This window comes from Meles meles, chromosome 4, assembly GCF_922984935.1.
Source record: "Meles meles chromosome 4, mMelMel3.1 paternal haplotype, whole genome shotgun sequence".
NCBI lineage: Eukaryota > Metazoa > Chordata > Mammalia > Carnivora > Mustelidae > Meles > Meles meles.
This window is the reverse complement of record NC_060069.1, coordinates 146,631,748-146,644,770: the sequence shown is the minus strand read 5'-3', so window position 1 is coordinate 146,644,770 and position 13,023 is coordinate 146,631,748. Positions and strand designations below refer to the sequence as shown.

The following is a 13,023-nucleotide window of genomic DNA, read 5'->3' as shown; positions in this document are numbered from 1 at the left end:
TATCAATACTTTTTAAAAAATCTTTTTAAATTTTCATTGTTATAGTCATATTTTATCCCTTCATTTCATTTAACTTTATTTTTTGTATACATACAGATTTTTCTTTCTTTAAAGTTTTGGGATAAAATTTCTTCTACTACATCAAAATATACCCTAAATCTAGCGCATAGCTTTATTCTAATCTCCAGACCATTCACATTCTTTCTTCTTTTTTTTTCTTTTTTCAACCAACTTCTTATCTTATCAATCCTTTTTTTAGAACCTTTTTCAAGTTTCATCTTTACAATCATACTCCATCCTTCATCATGTTTACCCTTATTTTTGTATATATATAAGTTTTTCTTTCTTTAAAGTTTTGGGTGATATTATCTTCTAATAGACTAAACTATACCCAAAATCAAGTGTGTGGTTCTGTTCTATTCACCAGTCTAATATATATATATATATATATATATATATATATATATATGTATATATACACACACACACACATATATATACACACACACACATATATATGTGTATATATATATATATATAATTTTTTTCTTTTTTCCCCTTTCTTCTCCCCCCAGTTTCAGGTCTCTTCTGATGTGTTTACTGTATATTTTTCTGGGGTCATTGCTACCCTTTAATATTTTGTCCTCTCATTCATCTCTTCTTATGTGGGTAAAACGACAAGGTGGAAAACGCACCATAAAAGAAAAAAACAAGAGGCAGTACTGACGGCTAGGGACCTAATCAATACGGACTTTAGTAATATGTCAGAACTAGAGTTCAGAATGATGATTATCAAGGTGATAGCTAGGCTCGAAAAAAAACATGGAAGATATTAGAGAATCCCTTTCTGGAGAAATAAAGTCCCTTTCTGGAGAAATAAAAGAATTAACATCTAACCAAGTTGAAATAAATTAAAAAAAAAAACTATGAATGAGGTGTAATCAAAAATGTAGGGTCTTGCTGCTAGGATAAATGAGGCAGAAGAGAAAATTAGTGATATAGATGACAAGATGATGGAGAATAAAGAAGATGAGCAAAAGAGAGACAAACAACTATTGGACCATGAGGGGAGAATTTGAGAGATAAGTGATACCATAAGACAAAACAATATTAGAATAATTATGATCCCAGAATAAGAAAGAGGGAGGGGGCAGAAGGTATATTGGAGCAAATTATAGTAGAGAATGTCCCTAATTTGGCAAAGGGAACAAGCATCAAAATCCAGAAGGCACAGAGAATCCCCCTCAAAAATCAATAAAAATAGGTCCACACCCCATCATCTAATAGTAAAATTTACATGTCTTAGTGACAAAGAGAAAATCCTGAAAGCAGCTTGGGACAAGAGGTCTGTAACATACAATGGTAGAAATATTAGATTGGCAGCAGACCTATCCACAGAGACCTGGCAGGCCAGAAAGGACTGGCAGGATATATTCAGAGGACTAAACAAGAAAAATATGCAGCCAAGAATACCATATCCAGCTAGGCTGTCACTGAAAATAGAAGGAAAGATAAAAAATTTCCAGAACAAACAAAAATTAAAAGAATTTTAAAAAACCAAACCAGCCCTATAGGATATATTGAAAGGGGTCCTGTGAGCACAGAGAGAGCCTAAAAGTAACAGATCAGAAAGGAACAGAGACAATATACAGGAGCAGTCGCCTTACAGGTAATACATTGGCATTAAATTAATATCTTTCAATAGTTACCCCAAAAGTAAAAGGATGAAATGTCTCAATCAAAAGACATGGGGTATCAGAATGGATTAAAAAAAAAAAAAGACCCATCAATATGCTGTCTGCTAGAAACTCATTTTAGACCCAAAGACATATCCAGATTTAAAGTGAGGGGGTAGAAAACAATTTACCATGCTAATGAACATCAGAAGAAAGCTGGGTGGCAATCCTTATATGAGATAAATTAGATTTTAAGACAAAAACTATAATAAGAGATGAGGAAGGACACTATATCATACTTGAAGGGTCTGTCCAACATGAAGATATAAGAATTTTAAATATCTATGACCCTAACATGGGAGTAGCCAATTATATAAACCAATTAATAACAAAATCAAAGAAACACATTGACAATAATACAATAATAGTAGGGGACTTTAACACCTCCCTTACTAAAATGGACAGATCATCTAAGCAAAAGATCAACAAGGTGGGTGCCTGGGTGGCTCAGTGGGTTAAGCCTCCACCTTCAGCTCAAGTCATGATCTCCAGGTCCTGGGATCAAGCCCTGCATTGGGCTCTCTGCTGAGCAGGGAGCCTGCTTAACCCCTCTCTCTCTGCCTGCTTCTCTGCTTACCTGTGATCTGTCTGTCAAATAAATAAATAAAATCTTAAAAAAAAAAAAAAAGCTCAACAAGGGCATAAAGGCTTTAAATGACACACTGGACCAGATGGACATCACAGATATATTTAGAACATTCCATCCCAAAGCAACATCCCAACAACAACATTGTCCTCTAGTACACATGGAACATTCTCCAGAATAGATCACATCCTGGGTCACAAATCAGGTCTCAACTAGTATCAAAAGATAGGGATAATTCCTGCATATTATCAGACCACAGTACTCTGAAACTAGAACTCAATCACAAGAGGAAAGCTGGAAAGAACTCAAATACATGGAGTCTCAAGAGCATCCTACTAAAGAATGAATGGATCAACCAGAAAATTAAAGAAGAATTGAAAAAATTCATGGAAACAAATGATAACGAAAACACGACTGTTCAAAATCTTCAGGAAACTGCAAAGATGGTCCGGCGAGGAATGTATATAGCAATACAAGCATTTCTCAAGAAACAAGAAAGGTCTCAGGTACACAACATAACGCTACACTTAAAGAAGCTAAAGAACAGCAAAGAAAGCCTAAACCCAAGAGGATAAGAGAAATAATAAAGATCCTAGTAGAAATCAATGAAATAAAAACAAAAGAACAGTAGAACAAATCAATAAAACTAGGAGCTGATTCTTTGAAAGAATTAATAAGATTGATAAACACCTGGCTAGACTTATCAAAAAGAAAAGAGAAATGACCCAAATAAATAAAATCATGAATGAAAGAGAAGAGATCACAACCAACACCAAAAAAATACAAACAATTTGAAGAACATGTTATGAGTAATTATATGCCAACAAATTTGACAATCTGGAAGAAACGGATGCATTCCTAGAGACATATAAACTACCACAACTGAACCAAGAAGAAACAAAAAACCTGAACAGATCCATAAACAGTAAGGAGATTGAAGCAGTCATCAAAAATCTCCCAAAAAACAAGAGCCCAGGGCCAGACGGCTTCCCAGGGGAATTCTGCCAATCATTTAAAGAAGAATTAATACCTATTCTCCTAATGCAGTTCAAAAAATAGAAATGGAAGGAAAACTTCCAAATTCATTTTATGAGGCCAGCATTACCTCCCAAAAACAGACAAAGACCCCATCAAAAAGGAGAATTAGAGACCAATATCCTTGATGAACACAGATGCAAAAATTCTCACCAAAATACTAGCCAATAGTATCCAACAGTACATTAGAAGGATTATTCACCATGACCAAGTGGAATTTATTCCTGAGCTGCAAGGTTGGTTCAACATCCGCAAATCAATCAATATAATACAATAAATTAATAAAAGAAAGAACAAGAACCATATGATACTCTCAATAGATGCTGAAAAAGCACTTGACAAAGTACAGCATCCTTTACTGATCAAAACCCTTCACAGCGTAGGCACAGAGGGTTAATACCTCAATATCATCAAAGCCATCTATGAAAACACACAGTGAGTATCATTTTCAGTGGGAAAAACTGAGAGCTTCTCCCCTAAGGTCAGGAACACGGCAGGGATGTCCACTATCACCACTGCTATTCAACATAGAAGTCCTAGTCTCAGCAATCATACAACAAAAAGAAATAAAAGCATCCGAATCAGCAAAGAAGTCAAACTCTGTCTCTTTGCAGATTATATGATACGTTATGTGGAAAATCCAAAAGACTCCACTTCAAAACTGCTAGAACCCATACAGGAATTCAGTAAAGAGTCAAGATATAAAATCAATGCACAGAAATCAGTTGCATTTCTATACACCAACAATAATACAGAAGAAAGAAATTGAGGAGTCGATCCCATTTATAACTCACCCAAGACCATAAGATACCTAGGAATAAACCTGACCAAAGAGAAAAGAATCTATACTCAGAAAACTATAAAGTACTCATGAAAGAAATTGAGGAAGACAAAAAGAAATGGAAAAATGTTCCATGCTCCTGGATTGGAGGAACAAATATTGTGAAAATGTCTATGCTACCTAAAGCAATCTACACATTTAATGCAATCCCTATCAAAATACCACCAATTTTTTGCAAAGAAATGGAACAAATAATCCTAAAATTTATATGGAACCAGAAAAGACCCCAAATAGCCAGAAGAATGTTGAAAAAGAAAACCAAAGTTGGCAGCATGACAATTCCAGACTTCAAGCTCTATTACAAAGCTGTAATTATCAAGACAATATGGTACTTCCACAAAAAGAGACACATAGATCAATGGAACAGAATAGAGAGCCCAGAAATGTACCTTCAACTCTATGGTCAACTAATCTTCAACAAAGCAGGAAAGAATGTCCAATGGAAAAAAGACAGTCTCTTCAACAAATGGTGTTGGGAAAATTGGATAGCCACATGCAGAAGAATGAAACTGGACCATTTCCTTATATCACATGCAAAAATGAACTCAAAATGGGTGAAAGACATCAGTGTGAGGCAGAAATCCATCAAAATTCTTGAGAAAAACACAGGCAGCAACCTCTTTGACCTCAGCCGCAGCAACTTCTTCCTAGAAACATCACCAAAGGCCAGGGAAGCAAGGGCAAAAATGAACTATTGGGACTTCATTAAGATCAAAAGCATTTGCACAGCAAAGGAAACAGTCAACAAAACCAAAAGACAACTGCCAGAATGGGAGAAGATATTTGCAAACGACATATCACATAAAGGGCTAGTATCCAAAGTCTATAAAGAACTTATCAAACCCAACACCCAAAGACCAAAGAATCCAGTCAAGAAATGGGCAGAAGACATGAACAGACATTTTTGCAAAGAAGACATCCAGATGGCAACAGAAACATGAAAAAGTGCTCAACATCACTCAGCATCAGAGAAATACAAATCAAAACCACAGTAAGATACCACCTCATACCAGTCAGAATGGCTAAAATTAACAGGTCAGGAAATGACAGGTGTTGGTGAAGATGCGGAGAAAGGGGAACCCTCCTACACTGTTGGTGGGACTGCAAGCTGGTGCAGCCATGCTGAAAAACAGTATGGAGGTTCCTCAAAAGGTTTAAAATAAAGCTACCCTATGACCCAGCAATCACACTATTGGGTATTTACCCTAAAGATACAAATGTAGTGATCCGAAGGGCATGTGCACCCCAGTGTTTACAGTAGTAATGTCCACAATAGCCAAACTATGGAAAGAACCTAGATGTCCTTCAACAGATGAATGGATAAAGATGTGGTGTATATATGCAATGGAATACTATGCAGCAATCAAAAGAAACAAAATCTTGCCATTTGCAACGACGTGGATGGAACTAGAGAGTATTACAATAAGTGAAATAAGTCAATCAGAGAAAGACAATTATCATATGATCTCTCTGATATGAGGAAAGTGAGAGGCAGGGTGGGTGGTTGTGGGGAGTAGGGAGGGAAAAAAATGAAACAAGATGGGATCGAGAGGGAGACAAATCATAAGAGACTCAATCTCACGGAAAAAACTGAGGGTTGCTGTCAGGTGTGGGGGAAGGGATAGGGTGGCTGGGTTATGGACATTGGGGAGGGTATGTGCTATGGTGAGTGCTGTGAAGTGTGTAAACCTGATGATTCATAGACCTGTACCCCTGGGCCAAATAATAAATTATATGTTAATAAAAAAAGAAAAATAATAATAAGATAGGAAGCAGATAAGGCACATACCACAGAGAGGGAAACAGTAGTCCTGTATTGCTGTCATGCCCTGTCCTTTGCCTTCATTTTAATTTACTCTCCAATGTCTTGAGGAAAATTTATCATCATTACATGATTAAAGTATAGTTGTTTATATTAAGTATCTGCAATTTCTCCGTTAACTCAATAGTTGCTTCAGTAACCATGAACTGAGTTGGTATGACCCCTGCCTCTTTCAGGTGGCCACCATTTCTATGAGTTCTTGGAATGGGACAACAATGACAGCGTATGACACCAGTATATGATGATGACAATATAGATGCCAGGATATGCTAAAATACAGAGGACCTAACATCCTCTCATGACAAGGGAGTACATGAAATTAGCATTACTTAGGAGAGTAACAGGAAATTACCAACATGTAAGAGAAATTAATTAATTCTGTTGTGGGCTTGACATTCAAGACTTTCAGGCAGCGAGGTCAAGCTGGCATTTCAATATGCAAACCTAATGCTCTAAGGTATAAGGCCAGCTCTCAGGGGAGGGAGAGCAGGGCTAGAGGTACAAGCCAATCTACAACTTCTCTTTAGAGTCATGAAAGCTTAAACCATGACATAAATATTTATCTGTTCTGGGTTGAAAAAAAAAATCTAAAGAGCCATGATGGAGCAAATATCCCACACTATTTCTCAACCTGAAAGAATATAATGAGACTTAGAATTCCAATGAATCACACATTCTTCCCATTGCCCCAAAATCCTATGGAGAGGCCCCATTGCAATCTCTTAGTTACTCCTTGAAGAGGCGCTGATAGTCTCCACGAAGTTTGTATCATTTGGTGGACAATTCTTTTAAAAGTGGATCGTTGGGGCGCCTGGGTGGCTCAGTGGGTTAAAGCCTCTGCCTTTGGCTCAGGTCATGAACCCAGGGTCCTGGGATTGAGCCCCACATCAGGCTCTCTGCTCAGTGGGGAGCATGCTTCCTCCTCTCTCTCTCTGCCTGCCTCTCTGCCTACTTGTGATCTCTGTCAAGTAAATAAAATTTCAAAAATCAATCAATAAATAAAAGTGGATTTTTGACATCAAAACAGACCCAAAAGTTTTTGTATCAAACAATATGACAATATGAACTAAGTTTCTCTTTCATCCTGGAACCAGCTGTCCTTATTTCTTAGCAAGAACATAGTGTATTATGGGTCATATGTCAAGTGCCACCGGACATAACATTTTGGTATGTTCCTGACTGATTTTGGTCTCTCACTAATTATCTTCTTCTACTCAAGCTACCTTAAGTGTTTTTTTTTAGTTATCTTAAGACAGGCTCAAAATCCTCTAACTTTTCTACATTTTTACATTCATCCAAGGTGCTAATGTGATTATAGGACTGTCATTTGGGATACATGATATCATTGCACCCTGCAATTGTGTAAAGGGAACTAGGGTAGAATTGAGAAAGCCACAAAAAAAAAACAAAAAAAAAAACAGTTGAACTTAAAAAAAAAAAAGAGGGGGGAATCAGAGACTCGAGCAATGCAGTAAGACTTTGTAACTAATAATAGCACTTAAATCTTTGTTCTTGGTTTCCTCTAAGGAGCTCAAAGCTCTTCCTAGCAATTATTAAATGAATCACCTAAACATTCTTGCACACCAGCAGGCAGAAGGTACTGTAATAGTCACATAATGGATTGGAAAACCGTACCACAGAAAAGTTAAGTGCTTAACCAAATGTTACAGACTGAGTCAGAATTGCAATAGAAGATAGTTCTCTGTGAGACTGATCTGGTCAATGGCCCTTGCTGAATAAGCATCTTTGTCTGTTTTAATCTTCTCATGCGAGGAGAGACATAATTATCTCCCCTTTTTTTTCCATTTTATTTTATTTTATTTCTTTTCAGTGTTCCAAAATTCATTGTTTATGCACCACACCCAGTGCTCCATGCAATACGTGCCCTCCACAATACCCACCACCAGGCTCACCCCACTCCCCCCCCCCCCAAACCCTCAGTTTCTCAGAGTCCACAGTCTCTCACGGTTTGTCTCCCATGGACTTCTGTCTGTTGGTTTTCTTGTGTTCTTCCCTGTACTCCACAATAGTGAAAGTGATGCTTGTAACATTTTTTTTTAAAGATTTTTATTTATTTATTTGACAGAGAGAGATCACAAGTAGGCAGAGAGGCAGGCAGAGAGAGAGGAGGAAACAGGCTCCCTGCGGAGCAGAGAGCCCGATGCGGGGCTCGATCCCAGGACCCTGAGATCATGACCCGAGCTGAAGGCAGCGGCTTAATCCACTGAGCCACCCAGGCGCCCCGATGCTTGTAACATTTTAACAGCATCATATCTGACAGAGTCCTTTTACATTTGTGATCTCTTCTAATTAAGCAAGCCCATTTCCGCCTTCAGCATTCCTTCAACCCTTGACTCAAGCTGACTTGAAGTTGCTAAAAGATACCACACACGGAATGCAGCAGGGAGAGTGAGATTTCATCTTAGCCACTGTCTCCACTGAAGATACTCAAGATGCCCCCTGCCATCTCCTTACCTACCTGTTACAGTTTGGCAACAACTACATTCTTCCATCAAAGGCCAGCAGTCCTAACCTAAAATCATTCCAGGCTACTGTTCCCTTACTTTCTTCCTCAGGCCCAAGGATATTAGGCTGCCATTCTAGCCCTGGAGAGCTTCACCACCTTTTGTTATCTTAACCTTTTGTAAATAATGTCTCCACTAAGTCTTTTCAGCAAGAATGATGACATGAGTTTAGACTGCGTAGTTATTAAGGAAGACCCTGGAAGCAGGGTTCCTAATTAGAAAGCTGCTGCGATCCTGAATTCATGCTAGAACATGCATGAAGACAATGGTAGCTCAGGATAGAGAGGAGATAACTGACTTGCAAGATAATTTTGGAGGCTGAATTGCTAAGCCAAGCAACTAACTGGACAGTGAGGAAAGTGAGGGATGAGTCAAGGTGAAGACAACTTTAGACTTTTAGAAAAATATACGTTCCTGGGGCTCCTGGGTGGCTCAATCAGTAAATGTCTGCCTTTGGCTCAGATCATGAACCCAAGGTCCTGGAATCAAGCTCCACATCAGGCTCCTGCTCAGCGGGAAGCCTGCTTCTCCCTCATCCACTCCCCCTCCTTGTGATCCCTCTCTCACCATGTCTCTCTCCATCAAATAAATAAATAAAATATTAAAAAATATATATGTTCCTTAAAAATTCTTTAAGTCTATGTGGTGCAACTTGTGATTATTTTTTTTTTAATTTTTAAGAGAGAGAGAGAGAGTGCATGTGCAAGAGAGCAGACATGAACAGTGGAGAGGGAGAGAGCAAGAGGGAGAATCTTAAGCAGACTCCAAGCCCATGGGGGAGCCAGACATGGGCTTGACCTCACCACCCAAGATCATGACCAGACCCAGATGCTTAACCAAGTGAGCCATCCAGGTGCCCTGTGATACATTTTTAATCAAAGATAATTTGGCAAAAACACTGTTGTTCAGTTAATGTCTAGCTCTTACGTTTGTCATGAAGTCAACAGTCACCTTCAAGAAGGCCTGACCTGCAAACTACAACCTGAGCACACACATCTCCAGAGCAGCCGTCCCACTACTGCACTTGCAACCACTCCGGGGCTCTCCAGGAGGACCTGAGGCCATGCAAAGCCAAGGAGGAGAGCACAGAAGATCACATGCCTCTGGAGCCCAGTCTTTTCAAGTACACTGAAGTCAATATCTTTTGACAGTCTGGATACTGAAATTATCTCTCAGTCTAAATATACCGGGATGTGGACAAAAGCATACTATCTGAATGGTGATAAACCTGGTGTTATTATACCTCAGCAAAGTAACTCAGACAGAGAAAGACAAATATCATATGGTCTCATATGCGGAATCTAAAAAACCAAATTTACTGAGGTGCCTGGGTAACTCAGTTGGTTAAGCGTCTGCCTTCGGCTCAGGTCATGATCTCAGGGTCCTGGGATTGAGCCCCACGTCAGGCTCCCTGCTCAGCTGGGAGTTTATTCTCCCTCTCCCTCTGATCCTATGCCTACTTGTACTCTCTCTTTCTCAAATAATTAATAATTTTTTTTATTTTAAAAAATAAAAAAAAACTCATAGAGGCAGAGATTTGATTTGCAAGCAGGGGGATGGGTATTGAGTGAAGGGGTCAAGAGGAACAAACTTCTAATTATAACATAAGTAAGGTCTGGGGACCAACACGATGATGATAATGAACAATACCATATCATATATTTGAAAGTTACTAAGATAGTAGATCCTAAAATTTCTCATCACAAGGAAAAAAAAATGTAACTATGTATGCTGGTGGACATTAAAACGATACTATAGTGATCATTTCACAATGTATACATACATTGAACCCTTTTGTTGTACACCTTAAACTTGTATGATGTTATATGTCAATTATATCTCAACAAAACTGGGGGGGGGGGAAACTATTATTGTTACTTTCTTTCTAGGACTCTTCTGCTATTGGGGAAGGTCATTGAAAGGACATGACCACTGGTTGATCCACGAACTGGACCCAGGCAATCAGAGGCTCCTCATCCCCTTCCCTGTCCTTGGAAAGTTCACTCTGCCCATTGCTCCTACAGTGGGAGCCATTTCAAGGACACAGCCTTGAGAGAGTAGTGCGTTATTGAAATCATCTGGACGGTATAGGTGACTGAACCTCGTTAAGGCCTCCACATAAACTTAAGATTTTGGCAGGCGGGTGCAGAGATTTACTCATCTTGCAGATGATGCCCAGAGCAAGTCTCACTGGTAAGTTCGCTTGCATATTAACCTGCCACCCACCAACCTGGAGTGGCCTGTCTCTTTCTCCTGTCTTCCCTCAGCCTCTGTCAAGGGAGGCCAGTTTGGGTTTCACATGGGAAACTCCCGAGGGTGCAAAACAGCAGCTGCCCACCCACACTTCACATTTCCATTAATTTTAAAAGCACAAAGTAAAAACAAAGGCTTCTTTAATTTTATCATCAGACTACTTCCACATGGTTGAATTTCCTAGGAAAATGTTTATGAAACATTACTCATAAATGAGTATAGACCTCAACAAAGGTGAAATCCTAGAGGTCATAAAAAATGCATCATTCTTTCTGGAATATTAATAATCAGATACTATGTAAATGCATTCTAATTCTCTCAAAGAAACTAAGCCTTAACAAACTTCCATACTCCCCCCAAAAGGGAGGCTCTAATGATCTTAATATTTCCTCTATTTATGAAATCAGAAAAAATGTGGTAGGTCTTTATAAGCAAATCCCTTCCTTCAAATAAAATCACACAATAAGTCCAAGGAGGCAGCTGCTTTTCTGGAGGTACTCTGGCACAATGAGACATGGGATATGTGCACGGAAAAAAATGAGTAATGCGGGCAACAATGTATGTACAAAGATATTGATGACATTACTCATAACAGCTAAAAACCACATGCAGTGATATTCAACAATAGAGGACTTGTTCAGTACATCTCCCCGGGCACCAAGGGGAAAGAGCTTTTGTCCAGCCTCATGCAGCCAACCCTGCTTCCAGCAGCACAGGTACAATGCTGGGTCATTGATACAGTCTACTCTCTTCTCAAGGTCAACGTCTTTCTGGAGTTCTCAGTATTCTTTCTCATCTGCAGCCCTTGATCATAGTAAAGGTTTCCTAACACTGAATTTTGAAAAGAAAGATTAGTGTCTCTTCCAGAAGGCACAGGAGTTTTTCTTATGCAAATTATCCTTTACCACTACCACCTAATTCTACTTCCAAAGAGGAAGGGCAGACTTGAAAAGGGACACAGTCCTTTAATCATATGATCTCCCTGATATGAGGACATGGAGAAGCAACATGGGGGGGTAGGGGGATAGGAGAAGAATAAATGAAACAAGATGGGATTGGGAGGGAGACAAACCATAAATGACTCTTAATCTCACAAAACAAACTGGGGGTTCCTGGGGGGAGGTGGGATTGGGAGAGGGGGAGCGGGCTATGGACATTGGGGAGGGGAGGCGAACCATAAGAGACTATGGACTCTGAAAAACAACCTGAGGGTTTTGAAGGGTCAGGGGTGGGAGGTTGGGGCAACCTGAGGGTTTTGAAGGGTCAAGGGTGGGAGGTTGGGGGAACAGGTGGTGGGTAATGGGGAGGGCACGTTTTGCATGGAGCACTGGGTGTTGTGCAAAAAGAATGAATACTGTTACGCTGAAAAAATAAATAAAATGGAAAAAAAAAGTGGCTAGGATTGAAAATATATGTTTACATCTTCAGTTCTCTCTCAAAATACTGCTACAATGATAACTTTAAAAAAAAAAATTCACCTGCAAAAATAAGAGGAGGAAAGGCAACAACAGTCATCGAGCTCAGATGCCAAAAAGCAGACAGCAAAGCTGTAACTGAGAGAGAGAAAAAGAGGTTGATAACTGCAGGTCAGGAATCAGAAGGACGTCTGCCTTCCTAACAAAAGTGCTGGACACCAGAAGACAATAAAGTAATGCCTCCAAAACCCTGGGGAAAAATGACTTCCAACTGGGAATTCTGTGTTAAGCTATACTGCTATTAGAATACGAAAGTAAAATAAAGATTTTTCCAGACATGGAAAATTTCAAAGAACATTTATTTCCAACATAGATTTACTCACAAAGCCAGAGCACATGTACCCACCAAGGTAGGTTCTCCCTAAAATGAGAGAATTTACCAAGACCAAAAAAACCAGAAATCGCAGGGTCCATGTTGGACCAGCTACATAATTTGCAGGGCCCACTGCAAAATGAAAACACAGGGCCCCTTGTTCAAAACTTCGGAAGAATTTCAAGAGGGTGAGAGCAGAGCATTAAACCAAACACAGAGCCTTTCTAAGTGTAATTGCACAGGACACAGACCTTAGAAAACTGGCTTTGGATCCAATCCAGAAGAGGGAGGAGAGAATTCCCAGGATGATAGTGAAGAGAAACCCCAGGATAGTAGTCATGCAAGTCCAGACAATCACCAGTCCACTCTGGAGCCAGAAAGTGGAGTGCCCCAAAATGGATATCTTCAAGGAAAAGAATGAAATGCAGAGATTACCT

The 13,023-nt window shown here is 39.3% G+C and overlaps 1 long non-coding RNA gene across 4 annotated transcripts in view; it reads right to left on the bottom strand.

Annotated features, from left to right (window-relative positions):
* The window catches only part of LOC123940098, a 315,785-nt gene that overhangs the window by 254,734 nt on the left and 48,028 nt on the right, over window positions 1-13,023 (bottom strand). The window lies entirely within an intron of this gene.